Here is a 25,693-nt window from a genome sequence, read left to right as displayed (position 1 = left end):
ATTTTATATTCATCTTTTGCGCCTTCTACCCCAGAGCCTAATACTTATCTAAACTCCCCAAAATGAAACAAGCCGTTAGATGTAGTGGCTGCATTTATTTTTAGGCTGCATTCACACCTAAGCGACAGCCGCGTTCGCGTGTAGCGGCAGATTTGCCGCGAGTACAAATGTTTCAATTTTTTTTTTTTTTCCTAAAAGTATTCCCATTGCTGTCTATGGGAAAAACAGGCCTGTCGCGTGAAAAAAAGGGTCCGGGACTTTTTTTCAGGCGACAGGCGTTGCGCGTCTATGAGATGTGAACCATCTCCATAGACAGCAATGGGAATTCTCCCCTCTAGCGGCAGAAGCGTCCCGCGTCGGGCGTTTTGTCGCTTAGGTGTGAATGCAGTCTTACTTTTTAGGCTAAGAACATTTTCAACAAGTACATAAATACCTGTTGATTTTTCTAGAAACACTAAGCACAATAAAAACATTATCTTGGTTTCATATCTGACCTGGCATACCATCTGCATGGAGTGAACTCCCTCCCCAAGCTTGTGAACTTTTCTGCCCACATTTCAAAATAAACCAGCAGGTAATTTGGTTCTACTCAGGAGGCCTCTGCCTCTGCTGCACAATTACATTCAATTCAAGTCAATGGGACATTGTCATGCAGATGCAGACAGCTTGGCACAAGATTTTTGCCAGCCTGCTTTCAAACACTGTGCAGGGCCATTGTAGTTGGTTAGTATGGACCTGCAGGGGTACAGCCAATTGTGTGAATAGGGAGGTCTGGGAAAATGTACTTAAAGGCTGGGTTCACACTGCCGTGGGAGCGGCTCACACAGGGGTCTGGTGCGTCCCTGCAGTGCTGGGACAAGGTCATTATCGTTTCAAAACATGGCAAATGTTTTCTTAAAAGTTTTCAGTAATTAATATATTGTTATCAGGTGTCTGTACGGTATGTTAATAATCTTCTTAGACCCCTTTCAAACTGGGGTGGTTTGCAGGCGCTATAACGCTAAAAATAGCGCCTGCAAAGTGGCCTGAAACAGCTGCTGCTGTCTCTCCAGTGTGAAAGCCCCGAGGGCTTTCACACTGGAGCGGTGAGTAGAAAAAGTCCTGCTAGCAGCATCTTTGGTGCGGTGAAGGAGCGGTGTGTATACCGCTCCTCCACCGCTCCTGGCAATTGAAATCAATGGGGCACGCAGCTATACTGCCTGAAAAGCGCCAATACATGGGTGGGGCGCTTTTAACCCTTTTGCGTCCGCTAGCGGGGGTTAAAAGCGTCCCTCTAGTGGCTGAAAACCTCAGCAAAAACGGCGGTAAAGCACCACTAAAAATAGCATCGCTTTACCGCCGATGCCGCCCTTTGCCCCAGTGTGAAAGAGGCCTAAGAGGTACGATTAAAGTTCCACATCTTTTTGCACATTCCTTTATGGAGTGAGCACTTGCTTTAATTCACATACAGTTCATACTCCAATTTAATCTCAGCACTTTCACAGTGGGGGTGCCACTTTGGGAACACATGAACAGGGGGCAGCAACAATGCCAGTCAGAGATGGCAAGCATGGCTCATTTAACCACTTCCATACCGGGCCTATTCTGGCACTTCTCTCCTCCATGCAAAAATTACTCAGACCCCCCATAGAAATAAAATGGCAGTCATTGCAACTTTTTATCTCGCACGGTATTTGCGCAATAATTTTTCAAACGCCTTTTTTTGGGGAAAAAAACGGTTTCATGAATTAAAAATGAACAAAACAGTAAAGTTAGCCCAATTTTTTTGTATAATGTGAAAGATGAAGTTACGCCAAGTAAATAGATACCTAACATGTCCCGCTTTAAAATTGCGCACACTCATGGAATGGCGCCAAACTTCAGTACTTAAAAATCTCCATAGGCGTCACTTATTTTTTTTTGTTTACAGGTTACCAGTTTAGAGTTACAGAGGAGGTCTAGTGCTAGAATTGTTGCTGGCGCTCTAACGCACGCGGCGATACCTCACATGTGTGGTTTGAACGGCGTTTACATATGTGGGGGGGACTTACGTGTGTGTTCGCTTCTGAGCACGAGCTACCGGGGATAGGGGCGTTTAGAATTTTTTTTTTTTTTTTACTTAATTTATTTTAAACATCCCTTGTAATAGGAATGGTTAGTGACAGGTAGGGCTGCAACTAACGATTATTTTCATAATCGATTAGTTGGCCGATTATTGTTTCGATTAATCGATTAATCGGATAATAGCCTTAAAAGAAAAAAAATTTGCATTTTAATTTAATTGGGGCCAATTTGTTGTTGGGCAGATTACAAAACACGAATTGCCGCAAAAACACATTACATGCTTTTCTGCAGCTTCTCCATTGAAGTATATTGAACCAAAAAAAAAAAAAAATAGCACAGTTTTGCGTTAAAAAGTCCTTGCCCTTTGCAAATACGCAGCAGCTGAAAAAAAAATCATGGATGTGAACGTGTCCCATAGGAAAACATGTAAATGAACTGTAGTGTGTTTCTGCAAAAAGCACCAAAAAACAGGTGTGACCCGGGCCAGAGATGTTTAGTAACATAATGGGGTTAAAAAAACAAAAATAAGTACAAAAAGAGCAAATAATCGCTACTGTAAGGGGTTCATTTTTTTTTACTGTTGGACTGTGAAAGTAATATTTACAGTAGCGATTTGCTTTTTTGTACTATAAAGGGCTAATTTTTGTTTTTTTAACCCCATTATGTTACTGGCCGATTAATCGATTATGAAAATTGTAATCGATTAATTTCATAATCGATTAGTTGTCGATTAATCGATTAGTTGTTTCGGCCCTAGTGACAGGTACTCTTTATGGAGAGATGCGGGGTCAATAAGACCCCACATCTCTCCTCCAGGCTGGAAAGCATGAGATCGTGAAAAAAAATTCACGGATCTAATGCTTTCAGCCGCGATTGCGGCTTTGTTTACATTCCGGTACCCGGGCGTGACGTCATAACATCGTGCCCGGGCCTCCGACGATCATAGAGATGACTGGTGACCATCTGGTCATCTCTATGCCTCCCATCCGGCGCTGGCAGATCGTTTCTCCGGGTGTCCGATGGCACAGGAGAGCCCGGAGAAGCATCGGATGGCGGAGGGAGGGGGGGCGATGTCCCCTCCCGTCGCCTATAAGAACGATCAAGTGGCAGAAATGCAGCTATGATCCTTCTTATGGTGCACAGGATCGCCGGCTGAAGAGATGGATATCTGAATGATGCCTGTAGCTGCAGTAGGGTGACCACATTTCCAAACTGCCATTCAGGGACACCCCCCCCCCCCCAAAAAAAATAAGTTTTTTTACATATTTTTTTGCCAGTTTTGGGGGCAGGGGCGTATCATGAAATCAGCGGGCCTGTGTGCAAGATCAATAGTGGGCCCTAGGCCCCATCTAATGCCGCCACTGTGCCCCATCTAATGCCGCCACTGTGCCCCATCTAATGCCGCCACTGTGCCCCATCAAATGCAGTCACTTGTGCCCCATCAAAGGCAGTCACGTGTGCCCCATCAAATGCAGTCGCGTGTGCCCCATCAAATGCAGTCGCGTGTGCCCCATCAAATGCAGTCACTTGTGCCCCATCAAAGGCAGTCACTTGTGCCCCATCAAAGGCAGTCACGTGTGCCCCATCAAATGCAGTCGCGTGTGCCCCATCAAATGCAGTCACTTGTGCCCCATCAAATGCAGTCACTTGTGCCCCATCAAATGCAGTCACTAGTTGTGCCCCATCAAATGTAGACACTCGTGCCCCATCAAATGCAGTCACTTGTGCCCGTGAAATGTCATCACTGTGCCCCATCTAATGCCGCCACTGTTCCCATCATATGCACCTACTTGTGCCCCATCAAATGCACCTACTGTTCCCCATCAAATGCCGCCACTGTGCCCCATCAAATGCCGCCACTGTGCCCCATCAAATGCCGCCACTGTGCCCCATCAAATGCCATCATTGTGCCCCATCAAATGTTCCCACTGTGCCATAAAATGCTGCCAGAGTGTCCTACAATTGTTGCTACTGTGCCCCTTCAGATGCTGCCACCCAGTGTCAATTGCCCCTATTTGCTCACCTTTTGATATGGAGTCATATAATGGAGATGGAGTGACTGTCTGACTGACTCCTCGTCTGGTCACTGGTGGTGGGGGGGGGTCTGAGAGGCAGAGGAGGGGGGTCTGAGAGAGGGGTCAGAGAGGCAGAGGAGAGGGGTCAGAGAGGCAGAGGATGGGGGTCTTAGAGGCAGAGGATGGGGGTCTGAGAGGCAGAGGATGGGGGTCTGACAGGCAGAGGATGGGGGTCTGACAGGCAGAGGATGGGGGGTCTGACAGGCAGAGGATGGGGGGTCTGAGAGGCAGAGGATGGGGGGTCTGACAGGCAGAGGATGGGGGGTCTGACAGGCAGAGGATGGGGGGTCTGAGAGGCAGAGGATGGGGGTCTGAGAGGCAGAGGATGGGGGTCTGAGAGGCAGAGGATGGGGGTCTTAGATGGGGGTCTGAGAGGCAGAGGATGGGGGTCTTAGAGGCAGAGGATGGGGGGTCTGACAGGCAGAGGGTGGGGGTCTTAGAGGCAGAGGATGGGGGTCTTAGAGGCAGAGGATGGGGGTCTTAGAGGCAGAGGATGGGGGTCTGACAGGCAGAGGATGGGGGTCTGACAGGCAGAGGATGGGGGTCTGACAGGCAGAGGATGGGGGTCTGACAGGCAGAGGATGGGGGGTCTGACAGGCAGAGGATGGGGGGTCTGACAGGCAGAGGATGGGGGGTCTTAGAGGCAGAGGATGGGGGTCTTAGAGGCAGAGGATGGGGGTCTTAGAGGCAGAGGATGGGGGTCTGACAGGCAGAGGATGGGGGTCTTAGAGGCAGAGGATGGGGGTCTTGGAGGCAGAGGATAGGGGGTCTGACAGGCAGAGGATGGGGGGTCTGACAGGCAGAGGATGGGGGTCTTAGAGGCAGAGGATGGGGGTCTGACAGGCAGAGGATGGGGGTCTGACAGGCAGAGGATGGGGGTCTGACAGGCAGAGGATGGGGTTCTGACAGGCAGAGGATGGGGGTCTGACAGGCAGAGGATGGGGGTCTGACAGGCAGAGGATGGGGGTCTGACAGGCAGAGGATGGGGGTCTGACAGGCAGAGGATGGGGGTCTTAGAGGCAGAGGATGGGGGTCTTAGAGGCAGAGGATGGGGGTCTGACAGGCAGAGGATGGGGGTCTGACAGGCAGAGGATGGGGGTCTTAGAGGCAGAGGATGGGGGTCTTAGAGGCAGAGGATGGGGGTCTGACAGGCAGAGGATGGGGGTCTTAGAGGCAGAGGATGGGGGTCTTAGAGGCAGAGGATGGGGGTCTTAGAGGCAGAGAATGGGGGTCTTAGAGGCAGAGGATGGGGGTCTTAGAGGCAGAGGATGGGGGTCTTAGAGGCAGAGGATGGGGGTCTTAGAGGCAGAGGATGGGGGTCTGACAGGCAGAGGATGGGGGTCTTAGGCCCCATACTCACGAGCAAACATGTCTGCTGAAACTGGCCCGCAGGCCAGTTTCAGCAGACATGTTTGGTCGTGTGTGGGCGCGAGCGGGCCGAATTCCAGCAAACATTTGCCCGCCGGGCCTTTTCCCAGCGGGCAAATATTCCTGGACTTGTTTTAAAACAGCCCGCTGGAATTCAGCCCGCTCGGACATGTACGGTCGTCAGTACAGACCTACCGTACATGTCCAGGCGCCCGCCGTCCCTCGCATGCGTCGAATGACTTCGACGCATGCGTGGAAGCATTTTAAAGGCGGGCCGCCCACGTCGCCGCGTCATTGTCGCGGCGACACCGCGTCATCGACGCGGCGACACCGCGGACACGCCCCGCGTATTGTTTACGCGCGGACTTCTGTACGATGGTGTGTACAACCATCGTACAGAAGCCCTCTGGCAGACATGTATGGTGGAAACGGTCCGACGGACCGCTTTCACCATACATGTTTGTCCGTGTGTACCCGGCCTTAGAGGCAGAGGATGGGGGTCTTAGAGGCAGAGGATGGGGGTCTTAGAGGCAGAGGATGGGGGTCTTAGAGGCAGAGGATGGGGGTCTTAGAGGCAGAGGATGGGGGTCTGACAGGCAGAATAGGGGGCTGAGACAGACCACATAGCGCTGTCCCTCCTCTGCTCACCCTGCCCCCTCTCAGTGTGCTGGCATGTATGTACAGGATGCCTGGTACGGTACCTGATAGCCAGCAGTGTGGCAGCGCCGAGTCTCCCTCTAGATCCGGGGTTGCTCGCTGCTCCGCATGGTCTTTCTTCCGGGTTCCCAGCCAGCCTGTTCTCCACTCCTCCGGCCCGGGCCGCGCGGCGCACGGTTCTTGAAGCAGAGAGGAGTTGGAGGCATCCAAGTTCTGGGGGGGGAGGCAGACCTCATCTCTTCGGTGGTCAGGGAGCTTTTACATCCTCTCTGGCCACCTTCTCCGAATCCCTGCTGCTGTCACGCTCCCGCTGCCCGCTGCATAAAAAAAGTGCCGATGCCAGAGAGCGGTGAGCGGCGGATTACTGATTGAAATGTCTGGCCCTGATTGGGCCCCAGGCTGTGCCCACTCGGTAAGACGGCCCTGGCCGCGGTAGGTGACGCTGCTGCTCTCTCTGCTGCGGCTGGCCGCTGGAGGAGGAGGAGGTGGGGGTGGCGTCGGAGCCGCAGAGAGAGAGCGGGACACGGTGACGTCACTGGTTGCTACACGCCAAGCGGGGCGTCCCTAGCAACCAGTGATTTAGAATGATTGTATTACAGCGGCACTGTGTCAGCAGTGGCAGTGAGTGTGGCAGACTGGCAGGCAGTTGATTCCGGGACTGTCTATTGTCCCGGTTTGAAGGCTCCCGGGACACGGGACAAAAATGTATATTACGGGACGATCCCGGGCAAACCGGGACATGTGGTCACCCTAAGCTTCAGGCATCTTTCAGATATCCCCACTCAAAGTCCAGGACGTCATATGACGTCCAGCGGTAGGGAAGTGGTTAAAATAAAGCAAAACCATATTTTATCTGCTGTTTTTTCTTTCTTAATACACAGTGGTTGCCCCAGCCCGCCCAGGCCCCCCCCCCCCCCATCCAGCCACTTATTAATCTGCTCCAAGATGAAGTTCTGCTTAGAAGTTCAGTAGTCCGTCTGTAGCACAGTGTCTGCTACTGCTAGCTTCCAGCTAGAGCCAGGCAGGCTCCCCAAGACGAGTCCTCGGCTCCTCTAGCTCACAGGCTGTGAGTCACAGCGCCGACACTATTCCCTGCGCAGCTCTCCTCTCCCGCTCCCACCTCGCCTCCGGCCGTGAGTGGAGTGACGTCACGCCGCTGGCAGGGACTACGAGACTCCTCCGTAGGGGGGAGTCACCTGCGGTTGCGCCCCCCCCTCCTATATTAAATGGTACCGCCCAGGGCACTTTCCCCTCCCGCCCCTGCCTTGTACCGGCCCTGCGTCCCTGTTCACCATTTCAGGTCAGATTCTGGCCTGAATTTTGGGCTGAATTCGGACCTGAAACGGACCAGAAGACGCACAGGACTCCTGTGCAATTTGCTCAGCAGCCATCCCGGAACTGTGTGAACCAGCACTATTAAGAGCTGGTCACAGTATCCTGACATGCGAATTGGATGCGGAAAAAATCCACATCCAATGCACAATAGTGTGAACCTAGCCTAAAGCTCTAATAGAAGCCCATGTATCAGGGTGACAACAGAGGGGCACAACTAGGAGACAGAGACACGCGTTGTCACCCTACAACAGGAAGTGCCAGATATGGACCTGTATGGCAGGACCACAAGATTTTTTTTAACGACAGCTGCAGATTTAAAAAAATTGCAAATAGCTTCTTGAATTACATTTAACATGTTAACGCATATATGAAAATGTAATGATTATGTACATATATTTTAACTGACTTCCAATATTTTTCCTAAAGTGATTAGTAGTTTGCATCTTTTTAGCATATATACTGTGTATGTGTATATATATATATATATATATATATATATATATATATATATATATATATATATATATATATATATATATATTATTCAGCATACAGGTTTATTTCAAGTACATATAGCATTCTACAGGTAAGTTAGTGAAACTTTTTATCATCTAATTTTCTGTATATCTATATAGATTAAAACTGTCAATGGCTTAATATATAATTGTAGCCCCTTGCATTCCTTTTCACCTCTCTAATTTGTAGCTACATGCTCTGATTTAGGTTTTTACGCATTTACTGTTATATACAATGTATACGAATGCACTTTTAGTATGTATACATATCTAAACACTCATTACAAATTCACATAACAATTTGTTCTTCTTTTGTCTCCAGTATCGGATGTATGGTGAGTATGATAAGACATTGAATGCAAAGCATCTCCCCTCATTACTTCTTCTGGTTTACTGATGTGGGCTGAGAAGATAAATGTTCTTCTGTACTGAAGCCTGCTCAGGAAAACAGTTTGTGCCTTTACAATGCAGCGATTCATTTAATGAGAGAATTCCACTGTTAAGATGTTCAAGAACTCTATTGGATTTGCAAAAACCCACAGCATTCCCCATTGGCATTTTTTAAACTCCTTTTGTCAGTGTTGTTAAATCATTCAGCATTGTAGAACAGTCATGTAATCTGTTATCATTTTGTTATATTTGCAGTGTTCAGGCTAGTCATTTTCACCATTGGCAAAGATGTGGGAAATGGGTCCTCATGCCGCGTACACACAATCGGAATTTCCGAGGGAAAAAGTCAGATGGAATTTTTTCATTGGATATTCCGACCGTGTGTATGCCCCATTGGACTTTTTTCCGTCGGAAATTACGACGGACTTAGAAAGAGACATGTTCTCTTTCTTTTTTCGATGGTAAAAAATTATATCGGAAATTCCGTTTGTCTGTATAGAACTCCGACGGAGAAAAAAACACGCATGCTCAGAATCAAGTCGACGCATTCTCGGAAGTATTGAACTTAATTTTTCTTGGCTCGTCGTAGTGTTGTACGTAACTGCGTTCTTGACAGTCGAAATTTGGTGTGAAAGTGTGTATGCAAGACAGCTTGAACAGAATTCCGTCTGAAAAACCCATCCTAGTTTATTCCGACGGAAAATCCGATCGTGTGTACAAGGCATCAGGTTCAAGATTCAAACTTTATTTGGTAGATTTATTTTTAGACAGAACAGGCTGAATCACTGAATTATTTAAAGGCTAGTCCAGGTTATTTTTTTTAAATATCCCCCCAAAAAAACTCAGCACAGGCTGCAATACCCACCTTTAATCCAAAATTTTCTCCCACATACTTTTTTTGTTTGCCACAAGATTCAATGACCGGTAGCGTCACTCAAACTGCAAGACTGAGAACTTTTTTTTATAATGTAGGGTGTCATGACCAGATGACATGAGGGGGTGTCACCACAGTGCCCATTATTCACAATATGGTAAGTATACAGATCTTTTTTTAAACAGATTAAGCAGCATGAGCTAGGAGGACGGGGGAGGGAACATTTTTAAGAATAGTTATTGTTAGGGTTTCTTCCACTTTAAGTATGACACCTTTTTCTATAGGCACTGTCTGTATGAAGTTCTAATGTTTGCCTATTCAAATATGTTGAAAAAAAAAAAAAACAATTTGCATAGGACGTACTCAAATGTACTATAGTACAAGTCAGTGTTCTCTTCAGAGACCATAAAACTTACTCAAACCAATCCCCAGTTCCCTTGCTAAAAGTGAGAATGTGACCCGGGGGCACAGAAATGCCTGGGCATTCACAAGGCCTCAGAAGTAAACGTAGAATGCTGGGACTACTAGGGTACTATAAACTATGACACAGCCACGTCCAGGGCTGCACCCATCTACAGATTTTACGCATGTACATGTGTAAACGCATGTAAACACATACAAGTGTCTAAAGTCATTTGAAAAATTGTACACATCTAAACAGTGTATACATCTACGTTTGAGTACTTTAGGCATGTATTTTACACAGGATCTTCTGCTAGCTCTGATAACCTGTACCTGTGTTCTGTGCAGAAAATAAGCATATTATTATTATTATTCAGGATTTAAATAGCGCCAACAGTTTATGCAGCGCTTTACAATATAAAAGGGAGACAATATAGTTATAATACAATAACATACAAGAGGGTTAAGAAGACCCTGCTCAGAAGAGCTTACAATCTAATAGGGTGGTACAAAAGGTTGTAACTGTGGGGAATGAGCTGAAGGAAGTGGTAAAAGATTAGCTGGAGACGTGATAGGCTTCTCTGAAGAGATGAGTTTACAGGGATCGCCTGAAGATAGCAAGAGTAGGGGATAGCCGGACAGGTTGAGGTAGTGAGTTCCAGAGAATGGGAGAGGTTTTGGAGAAATCCTGGAGACGAGCATGGGAGGAGGAGACGAGAGAGCTTGAGAGTAGGAGGTCTTGAGAAGAGTGGAGAGGACGGTTTGGGTGATATTTAACCACTTTACAACCGCTGAACGTCAAAAGATGTCCTCGGCTTTGTGCGGTGATATCTGAATGATGCCTGCAGCTACAGGCATCATTCGGATATCACCGTCTTTAGCCGGCGATTCTGTGCACAATAAGAACGATCAAAGCGGCAGTTCTTATAGGCAGCGGGAGGGGACGTCCCCATCCGGCGCTTCTTCGGGCTCTCCCGTGCCATCGGGGGCCCGGAGAGCGAATCGGCCGGCGCTGCCTGGAAAGCATAGAGATGACTGGTGACCAGATGGTCACCAGTCATCTCTATGACCGTCGGAGGCCCGGGCGCGACATTATGACGTCATGCCCGGTACCCGGAAGAAAACAAAGCCACAATCGCGGCTGTCGGCATGTGATCTGTGATTTTTTTTCCACCGATTTCATGCTTGTAAGCCTGGAGGAGAGATGTGGGGTCAATAAGAGGACCTGTCACAGTGATTCCTATTACAAGGGATGTTTACATTCCTTGTAATAGAAAAAAAAGTGATAAAAAAAAAAAAAAAAAGTATAAAAATAAAAAAATGAAGTAAAATAAAATAAATATATATATATATTTTTTTTTTAAAACACCCCTGTCCCCGGTAGCTCACGCGCAGAAACGAACACGCATGCAAGTCCTGCCCACATGTAAACAGCGTTCAAACCCCACATGTGAGGTATCGTCGCGTGCATTAGAGCGTGTGCAACAATGCTAGCACTAGACCTCCTCTGTAACTCGAAAATAGTAACCTGTAAAAAAAAATTAAATCGTCGCCTATGGAGATTTCTAAGTACCGAAGTTTGGCGCCATTCCATGAGTGTGCGCAATTTTAAAGCATGACATGTTAGGTATCTATTTACTCGGCGTAACATCATCTTTCACATTATACAAAAAAATTGGGCCAACTTTACTGTTTTGTTATTTTTTAGTTCATGAAACAGATTTTTCCCTAAAAAAAGGCGTTTGAAAAATTATTGTGCAAATACAGTTGCAATGACCACCATTTTATTCCCTGGGGTGTCTGCTAAAAAAAATATATAATGTTTGGGGGTTCTGATTATTTTCTAGCAAACATTTTTAGATTTTTACATAAAGGAGAGAAGTGCCAAAATAGGACCGGTTGTCAAGTGGTTAAAGACAAGATTGGTGATGTAGCTCGGAGAGGGGTTGTAAATGGCTTTTTATGTTGTGGTTAGTATTTAGAATTTAATTTTGCTGGGCGATTGGGAGCCAGTGTAGGGATTGGAGGAGAGGGCTGGCAGACACTGAGCGGTTGGTAAGGTGGATAAGTCTGGCAGCAGCATTCATGATAGACTGAAGAGGGGATCGCCTATGGAGAGGCAGGCCAATGAGAAGGAAGTTGCATATGCCTGTGTTACAGTTTTTTGACAGAAGGGTTAGAACCACTGCGACCCAATGCAAACTTAGTGTGTAGCTCTGGCTCCATTGAAGCGGGGTGTGTATATAGATATTTGAGTATCTGTCACTGGGAGTGCTGGCACGGGATGGAGCTTGTCCCAGCTCCTGCTGTAGCTTGTACAGAAGGAAAGGATCCCTGTAGCTGCACATCTGTGTAGTCCATAGAATCAGTGTGAAAGTGGCAACCTCAGCCTGGACTCCAGATAGGTCACGCTCCCAACGTGTTTCGTTCCGCTCCTCGGAACCTAGTCATGGAAATCCCTGCCAGGTTTTTATTGCTGCCTGAGTCCCTACAGTGGATATTTGTCCTTGTTATTTGTCCAGGCAACCACTGTCACCAAGATTGAGAGTCATCTGCCTGCTTCTCTGCCTCAACCAAGCAGAGGAAGCTTTGTATTCATTCATAGAATACAAATCTCCCAGTGAATGGCTGGGCAGTGACTCGATTTTGGTCCGGGAGCGGGACAGCTGTAAGAACACAGTGCCGTATACTGTATATAGCTGAGGCTACATAGAGTTAATACAGTGCACACAGCAGGCACATCTAGTAGTGAACGTTTTAGTTTATTTGAACCAGCTGTGTCCAAACAATATAACCCCTTGGCGCCAGCCGTGCGCATATACGCAGCCTAACAGTAAGTGGGCCTTGACCACGAGCAGCCGCATATATGCGACCCTGTTATTACAACTTACCATGCATGCTTCCAACACGGTAGGTAAGCTCCTGATGCATACTTATGGGGCTTTTCGCTACTATAACCACTATGACAGCCAATCACAGTGGTCCCATGACTCAAATGACAGCTCCCGGCTTTCAGAACTCTTAGGGCCAGAAGGCGGTTGGCAAGAAGGGGTTAAACTTTACCAAAAGTTGGAGATCTATTTTAATGGCACCCCCCTCCCAAAAATAAAGTGAAATACAGTCCTAAAATGTGCATTATTATTTTTTTCCTGTATTTTTCGTTACCCGCCAATGCTGCCAGTAACACACTTCCTGTTCTATGTGGCAGCACTTACTGTCTGCGCTGCATCCATAGAGCAGCGTTGTTGCCCTGGGCTGCTCTCCTAATTTGGGTTACAAACACCTCCTCCTGTTCTCATCTCCATTACATGTAGGCAAAATATAAGCAATTAAACTTTAGATGTAAAGAATCCATGAACGCTCTAAGTGGGTATATGAGCTAAGATGCAAAGATATTCAAAGTGACTTGCAAGGCCTAATCACTAAGGTGTGAAGTGAGATGATGCGAGACGAAGCGAAGCTGGTTCTCATTTACTAAAATATAAGGGGAAGTGAAATTGTGTGTTTCCACCAATAACATGATCATGTGCAGGGGAATGTGAAAATAAGTATGACCTTCTTCACATCACACAATGTTACCTCATGTCATCTTCTGTCACCTCACTGCTCACTTTAGTAAATAAGGCCCACAGAGAAATCAGAACCTTTCAGTTGTGCTCACAGTGTGTTTACTCTTTTTTTTGTTATACTAAAATCAATGGGGTTAATTATAAGTAAATATATCTACAATAGTGAGATTAACAACAACGGGACATTAGAAGGTTTGTCAGCTCTGGTGGAACAATCTCGGGTTCACAGCCAAGAATGCAGATTAGAAAGGATGACGGAAGTTCCGCACTTCCTTATGTTGCACGTGCACATAGGAGGGAGTGTGACTTACATATAAAAAAGCAATACCTTGGGAGCAGCATGGATATATTTTTTCTTGCTGGGTTAGACAAAGACTAGGGCTCATTCACACCACTGCTATAGTAAAACATTCTGAATGGTACCCCAACACATATCAATGCAGCTGCATTACAGCACCCCGCAGAGCACTAAAACGCACATGCACTGTGCTGCAAAAAAAGCATGAACCAGTTTTTCATACGTTGAGGCGCATTACAGCCCATATTCAATATGCTGCCTAACTCAACACAAAAAATGCATGCACTATGGTGCACTGCGTTCAGGTGTAAATGGCCCTTAACTGAAGCGGTTTAGGCGGCATTCACACCTGTTTTTTGCCACGATTTTCTACTGGTCATCAATGTAAAAAGCAGAAAAATGTCTGTAATCTGCCCCAAAGAAGCTCATGTTCTTTTTTGAGTTTAAGGCATTTTTCAGGTGTTTTGCTTTAGATGACAAAACGCTCAAATGTGAACCGCTGCAATTGAAATGAATGGGATTTTGCTTGTTGGGCGTTTTTTCCAGGCATTTTTTCGGGCGTTTTACGAGCGTTTTATGAGCTGAAAATGCTCAGGTGTGAATACAGCCTTAAAGGAGAAGTATGGGTTTCCAGGTTATTTGAGATTCATACTTACCTTGGTGGATGGAGCATCAGACCGATGCTCCATCTGTCCCCCGCCGTCTGTGCACGGAGAACCGAGCCACGAACTGTCAGTCAGCCTCTTGGCTCTCTGCTTCTCCATGCTCATTGGAGAGCTGAGCAGTGGAGGGGCGGGGAGAGGCTGAGATTACCATCAATCAGGACACCTGGCGGATCCTGACTTGGGAAGTCGTGATGACGCGCTGCCCCGACTGATGACAGTGACGTCAGCGGAGAGCGGACTTCAGACCGCTCTCCGCTGAAAACGGGTCACAGGAGTCAAAAACGAATTGCACTCCTGTGACCCAGAGAAGAAGCCCAGCCGAAAAAGCTCAGGCTGGACTTCTCCTTTAAGGCTTTTTTTTTTACACTGAATTACTTTTTTCAATGAAAGTACTCCACCGCAACTGCTGGTTTATCTTTGTCTCACGGTTTCACTTAAATAGGTGCCGTTTGGCAAAAATACTGCCCACTGAGACCACAGGGGATCATTTTTGCCACACTGTGACACAAAGCGCCACAGCATGTACAGTGCATCCGGAAAGTATTCACAGCGCTTCAATTTTTCCACATTTTGTTATGTTACAGCCTTAGGCCACTTTCACACTACCACAAATTCAAAGTCGCTCGATTTTTTTGCGATTTAAGGGAGACTTGAGGTCTATGAATCTGAACTTGCATCAAAGTCTGACCAAAGTAGTAGAGGGACTACTTTGAAATCGGCACGACTTGAAGTCGTACTAATATGAATGGTTGTCATTGGAAATCATGGGGAACGACTTGTCTTGCTACTTTGCAGTCCCAAATCGTGGGACAAGTCGTACAAGTGTGAAAGAGGTCTAATTCCAAAATGGATCAAATTCATTATTTTCCTCAAAATTGTACAAACAATACCCCAGAATGACAACATGAAAGACGTTTGTTTAAAATCTTTGCAAATTTATAAAAAAATAATAATAATCCTATGTACATAAGTATTCACAACCTTTGCCATGACAGGTGCATCCTGTTTCCACTGATAATCTTTGAGATGTTTCTACAACTTGATTGGAGTCCACCTGTGGTAAATTCTATATAAAGCCCCACAATTATTAGTGCATATCAGAGCACAAACCAAGCCATGAAGTCCAAGGAATTGTCTGTAGAGCTCTGAGACAGGATTGTATTGAGGCAGAGATCTGGGGAAGATTACAGAAACATTTCTGCAGCATTGAGCACAGTGGCCTCCATCATCCGTAAATGGAAGACGTTTGGAACCACCAGGACTCTTCCTAGAGCAGGCCGCCTGGTCATACTAAACGATCGGGGGAGAAGGGCCTTAGTCAGGGAGTTGACTAAGAATCCGATGGTCACTCTGACAGAGCTCCAGCGTTTCTCTGTGGAGAGAGGAGAACGTTTCAGAAGAACAACCATATCTGCAGCGCTGCACCAATCAGGCCTGTATGATAGAGTGGCCAGACGCTCCTCAGTAAAAGGCACATGACAGCCTACCTGGAGTTTGCCAAAAGGCACCTGAGAGACTCCCAGACCATGAGAAACAAAATTCTCTGGTCTAAAAAAAAAACAAAGATTAAAAACTTTGGCCTGAATAGCAAGTTTCATGTCTGGAGGAAACCAAGCACAGCTCATCAGCTGGCCAATACCATGCATACAGTGAAGCATGGTGGTGGCAGCATCATGCTGTGGGGATAGTTTTTCAGCGGCAGGAACTGGGAGACTAGTTAGGATCGAGGGAAGATGAATGCACAGAGACATTCTTGATGAAAACCTGCTCCAGAGCACTCTGGACCTCAGATTGGGGCGAAGGTTCATCTTCCAACAGGACAACATCCCTAAGCACACAGCCAAGATGACAAAGGAGTGGCTGTAGGACAACTCTGTGCATTTCCTTGACTGGCCCAGCCTAGAACTTGATTTAATATTTCTGGAGAGATCTCAAAATGGCTGTGCACTGACACACCACATCCAACCTGATGGAACTCGAAGGGTTATGCAAAGAGTTATGCAAAGAAGAATTGGCGAAACTGACAAAAACAGGTGTGCTAAGCTGGTAGCATACTCAAAAAGACCTGAGGCTGTAATTGGTGTCAAAGGTGCTTCACCAAAGTATTGAGCAAAGTCTGTGAATACTTATGTACATGGATTTTTTTTCCTTTTTTTCTTTATAATAAATGTGCAAAGATTTCAAACAAACTTCTTTCACATTTTCATTATGGGGTACTGTTTGTAGAATTTTGAGAAAAATAATAAATTGAATCCATTTTGGAATAAGGCTGTAAAATAAGTGAAGCACAGTGAATACTTTCCGGATGCACTGTAAACAACCCCACCTGGCTGCCTTTGGCTACAAACAGAGGAAGCAAAGTCCAATAGAACTGTGATGTGGTAGTGATAAACTTTGTATATTGCAGTGAATAACTTAGGCCTCATTTATGCTTGCGATGGGTGGGTCCAGTAAAAACACTTGTTTTATTGCTGCCTCACCCCAAAAACCCTCCTCTTAAGTTGCAAAGGCAGCAGAGAATTATCCCCTGTTGCGTTCAGCGTTTGGTACTGAATTGAATGTGCCCGGGCAAAAAACACGATTGCAGCACAGTGATGAAGATTTGTAGGGGTTAAAACAGGCAGTGAGAAGGTGAACGCCTCCTCACCACCTGTCAAATACCTTCAGAAAAGCAATCCACCTCAGATGAGATCGCTCTTGATAAGGTGACACCAGTTTAAATAAGCTCCTAACATTCAGTGAAAGGTCATCGTATACATACTGGGAAGCTTCTATATGACATTCAATTGAACCCTTTCACACTGCCGTGACTTCAAAGTCGCAGGATTTTGCCACAATTTCAGGGAATGCCTGTGTAAACTTGAGGTCTATGGATCTCAACTCGCATCAAAATTGGACCAAAGTAGTACAGGGACTACTTTGAAGTCGTGCGACTTGAGGTCGCACAGATATGAATGGTACTCATTGGAAATCATGGGGTACGACTTGTCATGCAACTTTGGAGTCCCAAGTGGCAGGACAGGTCGCATAAGTGTGAAAGGGGCCTAATGCCGCATACACACGATAATTTTTCGGGTTGTAAAAAACATTTTTTAAAAATGTAATTTAACCACTTAACGACCGCTGCATGTATATATATGTCCATAGAATGGCACGTACAGGCAGATGGGCGTATATATACGTCCTTGCCTTTCCGCGGGTCCGATCGGGACCCCCCCCCCCCCCCCGGTACATGCGGCGGTCGGAAATCGTCTGGGAGCGATCAGGGATGAGGGCGCGGCAATTCGTTTCTAGCCGCCCCCTCGCGATTGCTCCCCGGAGCTGAAGAACGGGGAGAGCCGTATGTAAACACGGCTTCCCCGTGCTTCACTGTGGCGGTTGCATCGATCGTGTGTTCCCTTTTATAGGGAGACACAATCGATGATGTCAGACCTACAGCCACACCCCCCTACAGTTGTAAACACACACTAGGTGAAACATAACTCCTTCAGCGCCCCCTGTGGTTAACTCCCAAACTGCAACTGTCATTTTCACAATAAACAATGCAATTTAAATGCATTTTTTGCTGTGAAAATGACAATGGTCCTAAAAATGTGTCAAAATTGTCTGAAGTGTCCGCCATAATGTCGCAGTCACGAAAAAAATCACTGATCGCCGCCATTAGTAGTAAAAAAATAAATTAATAAAAATGCAATAAAACTATCCCCTATTTTGTAAACGCTATACATTTTGCGCAAACCAACCAATAAACACTTATTGCGATTTTTTTTACCAAAAATATGTAGAAGAATACGTATCGGCCTAAACCGAGGGAAAAAAAAAAACGTTTTTTTATATATTTTTGGGGGATATTTATTATAGAAAAAAGTTAAAAATATTGAATTTTTTTCAAAACTGTCGCTCTATTTTTGTTTATAGCGCAAAAAATAAAAACCGCAGAGGTGATCAAATACCACCAAAAGAAAGCTCTATTTGTGGGGAAAAAAAGGACGTAAATTTTTTTTGGGAGCCACGTCGCACGACTGCGTAATTGTCTGTTAAAGCGACGCAGTGCCATCGCAAAAAGGGGCCTGGGCATTTAGTTGCATTTTGGTCCGGGGCTTAAGTGGTTAAACGATCGTGTGTGGGCTTCAGAGTATTTTTCGGGTTCTGAAAAACGGGCACATTTTTTTTTTTTGAACATGCTCTATTTTTTCACGACGTTTTAAACAATGTCGTTTTTCGGGTTGTAAAAAATGATGTGTGTAGGCTTTAACGACGTGAAAAACCCGCACATGCTCAGAAGCAAGTTATGAGACGGGAGCGCTCGTTCTGGTAAAACTACCGTTCATAATGGAGTAAGCACATTCATCACGCTGTAACAGACAGAAAAGCGCAAATTGTCTTTTACTAACACGAAATCGGCTAAAGCAGCCCAAAGGGTGGTGTCATCCACATGAAACTTCCCCTTTATAGTGCCGTCGTACGTGTTGTACGTGACCGCGCTTTGCTAGAGCATTTTTTTTTAACGATCGTGTGTAGGCAAGGTCGTTTTAATGATAAAGTTGAAAAACTTAGTTTTTCCTAGAGCCTGAAAAACGTCATTTTTTTACAACCCGAAAAATTATCGTGTGTACGCGGCATAAGAAGGAAGTGCAGATGTGTGTACGTTTGAAACAGGTTCCCTTTTTTAATAATCACTTCATGGGATTTATAAAAAAAGAACAAAAGGTTTGTAGACAGGTGGAGCTATAAAATGCAAAGTAGCAGTTACTACACAAACAGAGGCGAGAGCAGAAATAATTGTACTAACTTACAGCTGATATAAAGATGAACTCTAGCAAGATATAAAGGACAAATTAATGCAGCCCTGTAACACATCTTTAACTACTAAGGCCCCTTTCAGACTGGGGCGGGGTCGGCGGTAAAGCGCCGCTATTTTTAGTGGCGCTTTACCGTCGGATTTGCGGCGCTATTCGATTGTGAGCCAGTCAGTTGTATTGCAGGGTCCATGTACAAGGACCTTTTATAGTAGTATATAGCTATAGTAGGATAGCAGAGAGATTAGCAAATCAGTGTGTCACTCTTTCAGTCGTGCGTTTTTGGCTCTATACGCCACATATGTTTTTTAGGCTTTCCCATTTAAGTTTATGAGGCCAAAATACACAATTCTGCTCCTGTCTACAAGTCCTGCATACCAACACACAAAGAAAGCTTCTGGGGGTTATTTACGAAAGGCAAATCCACTTTGCATTACAAGTGCACTTGAAAGCGCACTTGGAAGTGCAGTCGCTGTAAATCTGAGGGGTAGAAGTGAAAGGAGGGGAAGCTCTGCTGATTTTAAGATGTTTACCAGTAGTGTGTACATTTTTTGTTAAAGTGTTTTGCCTCGTGCACACGGCCGGACTTTCCGAGAAAAAAAGCCAGATGGACTTTTTTTGTCGGGAGTCCGACGGCCCTTAGATATAAAACCAGTTATCTTTCTTTCCGTCGGACTTCAAAAGTCCGACAGTGTATACGAGGCATAAGTTAAGCCTTTTTATGAAAAACTGCCAGCCGCTCTATTAGAGGCTGGCATACCACACTGTGTAAATTCTTTCTTTCTAATAGCATTCTAAATAGCTATTTAGAGCTGTCTTTAGGCTGGTCACGTGACTCGCGGACACTTTTCAGCTCCGATACATGGCTACTGCAGGAGGGACCGTGATCCCCCTCTGACATCACCCGGGGAGATCACGTGGCCGCTCGGCTCCTCCCGTAGAAGCCTTGTCTCGGAGCTGTAAAGCGGACGCGAGTCACGTGACCAGCCTAAAGACCGCCCTAAGTAGCTATTTAGAATGCTCGTTTTTAGAAAGGATTTACACAGTGTGGTATGCCAGCCTCTAATAGAGAGGATGGCAGTGACAATTTTTATTTTTCCAATAAATGCGGTGGGGGGAGCAGGCAGGAAGTAGGGGTTGAGGAGGAGAGAGAACAGCAGAGCAGGGCAGCGTTTGACGGAGGGATGCACTCTGATCACGGTGTTTAGGGCTGAGCAGCCCTTGTTATCGTAGTCAGTTTAGAGAGGACATACAGGAAGTGGCAGTTTCAGGGAGTTTTTTCTACAGTTTAGAGGGGGGCAGATTAAAGCGGGATTCCACCCGCAAATTTCTTTTTTTTTTTAAGTCAGCAGCTACTAACACTGTAGCTGCTGACTTTTAATAAGGACACTTACCTGTCCTAGGCACTCGCGATGATGGGCCCTCGATGGCGATCGCTCGGTCCTGGCGCCTCCATCCTGACTCGCACTGTGCTTTGGGAATGGGCGGCTGCCTCCTGGGATACATACCGTTCCCAGAAGGCAGCGCACCCCATTCACCAGAAGACACCGTAACGGAGGACGAAAAAGAAGAGGACCGCGGTGGAGGAAGAGGCAGAAGAGCTACTTCTGCATAGCAACAGCCCTTTCTGGTGAGTATAATTTTTTTTTTTTTCAGATTTTCGGTAAAAAAAATTATCAGGGTGGAACTCCACTTTAAACAGCACAAGCACTGTGCTGTTTAATCTGCTTTAAAGGACCAGGTTGTTTTTTTGGGTTAACAAACACTTTAATTACTCTATTATTTTCGGTCACTGGATGTGTGCATGTATGGTGATTCGGTGAACATTGAGTTTTTAACTGCATGAATGTCACTATGGGCTATTTTCTATGCTTTTTGATATAATAAAGATTTTTTTACATCATTTGTACAGTGGGCTGTGGTTCTATTTATACTTACGGTATGTTTTTGGTGTTGGTAGAGCTCATACAGGGTTTTTATGTCAAGTTTACTGTCATGCTGTTACCGAGAGCTCCCACACCATTCCTCCCTTCTCTCTCTTATGTTTAGAGAGTTATATATATATATATATATTTTTTTTTTCTTTTTCAATGGATATTATAGGTTTAGGGAGTGTTACCTGGAGGGATCCTTATTTCAGTTTTTGTTTGACTTTCTCCTGAGTTTAAGGGATTCCAATGTGACTCTTACTTCCCTGATAGAGTGACATGCCAAGTCCTGTTTGCCCACAGTACAGATGAAGGACAATGCTTTGCATTTATTAGTAGCGCTGGGAGTGAGGTTTATGGAGACACACACATAAGCTTACAAGCTGTGGATATCAAAGCACTTGGTATTAGATAACACATCATGTATAGACATGCCCTTATTCCGGTTTTACCAAATAAAACAATTAGCACCGTTATCTGTCACAAGATCCGATAGCTTATAATGATTATAATTACTATTCCATTGAAAATTGAACACAACACACCATTTCTAAAAGAATCTATTGGATATCTGCACACCTGGTTGCTAGGTACAATAGGCTGTAACTTTTTTTTTTTTTTCCACCCATTTCCAATAACTGAGCTTCTGGGGCACAATAGAACTGATGTAGCAACATATTATATTCGGGATTTAAAGAACTAATTACAAATTACAGTTAGGATCTGTTAAAATCTCTTAGTAATCTTAAAATCCATCAACGTTTTTCTTTAGCTGGCCCCACACTAGTAAAATTCCCTTCTGTACTTTATAAAGAACGTTCAGTTTTTTTTTCTAATTATTAATAGGGCCAAATTAATGTTTTTTTTTAATGCAATGAAGGGAAAATTCAAAGGATGGAAAAAAAATTCTGGAATGAAAGAATTTCTGACCGTGTATGCAGTTTGTGTCCTTAAGCCCTGGTTCACACTGGGTACGATTTGGAACGATTTGAGATGCGATTTGACATGTCAAATCGCATCTCAAATCGGCGGCAATTGTCGGCAATGGCACTGTCCTAATCAGTGCGACGCCGCATCTGCGATTTCAAAAAGTAGTTCCTGTACTACTTTTTGCGATTTCGGGCCGCGATTCACATTAAATTGCGGCCGAAATCGCGGCAAATCGCGGCAAAATCGCGGCCGCGAAATCGCGGTAAAATCGCGCATTTTACCGCGATTTTGAATTCGCAGCAGTGTGAACCTAGGCGGAAAGTCCGTTCATTCCGAAATTGAATGTTAGATTTGGAAGTACTATCAAACAACATTCCTTAAAGCGGTGGTTCCCCCTTAAAAACAACTTTTTTTTATTCCACTGCCCCCCCACATCACAATCGAATTAAGGCTATTATTTTTTTTTGTCTGCTGTACATACCTTGATACAGCATCTTCACCCGTGCATCCGGGTTGCGAGTCCCGCGGGAGTGGGCGTTCCTCACATGTGTTTGATTGACGTTTTTCGGAAAAACGAGCTCCCCCCTGCCGCGTAAGCCGCGTCACGGTTGGCGAAAGGAGCCGAACGGCGAGTCGGCGCTATACTGCGCATGCGCATCGCCGTTCGGCTCCTTTCGCCAATCGTGACGCGGCTTACGCGACAGGGGGGAGCTCGTTTTTCCGAAAAACGTCAATCAAACACATGTGAGGAACGCCCACTCCCGCGGGACTCGCAACCCGGATGCACGGGTGAAGATGCTGTATCAAGGTATGTACAGCAGACAAAAAAAAATAATAGCCTTAATTCGATTGTAATGTGGGGGGGCAGTGGAATAAAAAAAAGTTGTTTTTAAGGGGGAACCACCGCTTTAATATTTAATGAACTGCAGATTTTTTACAAAGTTTTGTATGAATGTTCTTAGGAAGCTAAGCCAATCCAGAGTTCATGTTCAGTTTTTATTGGGAATGATCTGATTGAATCAACAACTGGATTTCTGTTTCCCTTAACCACTTAGGGACCGGAAGGATTTGCCCCCTTAAAGGGGTTGTAAAGAGAATTGTTTTTTTTTTTATTAAATAACATTTTAAGTTATACTTACCTCCACTGTGCAGCTCGTTTTGCACAGAGTGGCCATGAACCTGGTCTTCTGGGGTCCCTCGAAGACCATTTTTTTTCCTTTACAACTCCTTTAACATACACTCTGCAATTGGTTCGCACAGACGATATGCGATTTAGATGCAGTGCCGAATCCGCAGTAAATTGGCTGTGAATTCACAACGCATCTAGTATGAAACTAGAGGGAAGGAGATTGTACAGAAATTGTACATTTAGAGTAGTAAACTTCCCCAAAAAAAAATCTCTCCGCAAGCTAAAACCATATTATGCTAGTATGCATCGCATACTAGCACATTATGAAATACTTACCTTGAAACAAAGTCCACCAGCGGCACGCTGTCACTGCTGCAGAGGCTTCCATCTTCACCCGGTCCTTCTTTCGGGTTCGCAGGCTGCGGCCGCTTGAATGGCTGTGCTGCAGTGATGTCACTCCTGCGCCATGTGCAGGAATCTCAGCCGCGTCACACAGCTCCGAAGGAATGCCACGGGTATGCTGTTCCTTCAGAACGCATGCGCCGGTGATGTCACCGGCTGCTGCTCACTTTATTTTACTAACAGGTAAGCTTTATTATATGCTTACCTGTAGGTAAAAATCACAGAGGGAAGTTTACTACCACTTTAAGGCTGGCTATACATTATTATTTTCTTTTCTTTTTTGTTCAACCAGCGAGTTGAACACACAAAAAAGATGTGCCTTCCCCTATCCACACATTTAAGGTGGATGGGGGAATCACTCCTTCTGTGCTATTGTGTTTTGATGGTGGGGAGCCTTCCCGCCATCAGAACACAATGATCAGTGTTGCCAGCTATAGCCGGCAGCACTGATCATTCAGGAAAAAAAAAGAGAGGGTCGTAAGTCCATAGATTGACTTCTGTACAACCAGGATTTCCATAAATAGATTAACATTCAGCCAGTCCCTGTTGAACCGGCCAAATTTCAATACATGCTTGGCCGACTTAGGCTGCATTCACACCTCCACGATAAGATACGCCGCGTACAGCGTTTTTAACAAAGCCTTCCCATTGCTTTGTATGGCCGAACGCCAATGCCGCCTGAAAAAAAGGGTCCAGGACTTTTTTTCAGGCGGCAGGCATACGGCGTCTATGAGATGTGAACCATCTCATAGACAGCAATGGGAATTCTCCCCACCAGCGGCACAAGCGTCCGGCGTTTTGTCGCGGAGGTGTGAATGGGGCCTTAAAGGGGTTGTAAAGGGAAAAAAAATGTTTTCATAATAAGCATCCTTTACCTGCAGACATTCCTCTTTTCACTTCCTCATTGTTCGTTTTTGCTCAGAAGTTGCTCTATTTCTTCTCTGTTCTGTTCACTTCCTGCTTGTCTGATTGTTACTCACCACCGTGATGGGAGGCTTTACTGCGGTGGTCAGTAACCTGCTCGCCCCCTCCTGGGAACTACATCTGTGTGGCAGGACGCTCCCTACGTGTTAGAGACTTCAAGGAGGTGTGAATTACTGGGCATGCCACAATTCATACTTGGAAATGTAGTTCTTACATGAACGAGCGCCGCAAACCAGGAAGTGAATGAGAGAACAGAAACTAGAACGCTGGAGGTGATATAGATGAAGGAATTTAATAGGTATTTACTCGTTTTTTTAACAGAATCATTACACTATTCTGTCTGTCTACCTTGCAGACATAAATTTTAGGCCAATTTTTTTTTTCCTTTACAACTTCTTTAAGACTCCCCTTTTCAGACTATAACACCCTTCTAGCCATAACCAGTCTGCGCAAGATATTGGAGTTCCATTGGATTTTATGGTCATGCGTTTTTCTTCTGCTTTTTTAACGTATAAGGCCCCTTTCACACGGGCGGCTGTTCTGCCTGCAGTTAAAAGCATGTTTTATTATTTTGAAATTCAGAGAATCCTGGCACAGCGTTCACTTGCAGTTGTACATTGCGATTAGCTGCGTTTACGTGCGGCTGTGTTTAGCTGCGTTGGAACATGCTTGCCATTTCTGATGTGCTTCCTGTTTTTCTTTCCTTGTTGCCGCTGCAAAAAATCGTTCCTGGACGCAGTCAAATTTATTTTTTCTAACCGCACCAAACCCCATGTAACGAAACCGTAGCTAAACGCAGTGTGTGAATGGGGACATAGGAAAGCATTGTGTGACGTTAGCTGCGGTAGATAACTTGATCTATCCGCAGCTAAAAGCTGAATTCTATCCGTCCCTGTGAAAGGGACCTGAGCGGAAGAAAAAAAACGATCAGTGTGAAAGCAGCCTTACTAAAGGTGTGAACTTTTCTTGTGTAGTAGTACACTGTAAAGTGTCAAGTGAATTTGCTCCAGAGCTTAGTAAATGAGGTGAAACTTCACTTTGTAAACAATACCCAATCACATGCAAAGAAAAAAAAAAACAGTATTTCAATTGCATGATTGGATGATTAAAGTCAGCAGAGCTTCCCCTTATTTTCTAAGCTCTGGAGCAACCGCACTTGCAGAGTGAACAGTCTATTTGTCTTTAAAATTTCCACCCCTTAGACTCTACCTGACCTGCCACTTTATGGATTTCACACATATTTGGAACGGAATGCAGTTCTACCAGTCCTTGAATCAGATATCAGTCAGTAATTTGAGAGACTGAGGGCAGCCATTCAAACTTAGGCCTCGTACACACGTCCGAGAATCTCGTCAGGAAAAACCCGTTGTTTTTCCCTGACGAGATTCTT

The 25,693-nt window shown here is 45.4% G+C and overlaps 1 protein-coding gene across 2 annotated transcripts in view; it reads right to left on the bottom strand.

Moving 5' to 3' along the window:
* The window catches only part of B4GALNT1 (beta-1,4-N-acetyl-galactosaminyltransferase 1), a 234,513-nt gene that overhangs the window by 122,255 nt on the left and 86,565 nt on the right, over positions 1–25,693 (bottom strand). The gene's annotated exons all lie outside the window — the stretch shown is intronic.

This window comes from Rana temporaria, chromosome 2, assembly GCF_905171775.1.
Source record: "Rana temporaria chromosome 2, aRanTem1.1, whole genome shotgun sequence".
Classification (NCBI taxonomy): Eukaryota; Metazoa; Chordata; class Amphibia; order Anura; family Ranidae; genus Rana; species Rana temporaria.
This window is presented reverse-complemented; position numbering and strand designations above follow the sequence as displayed.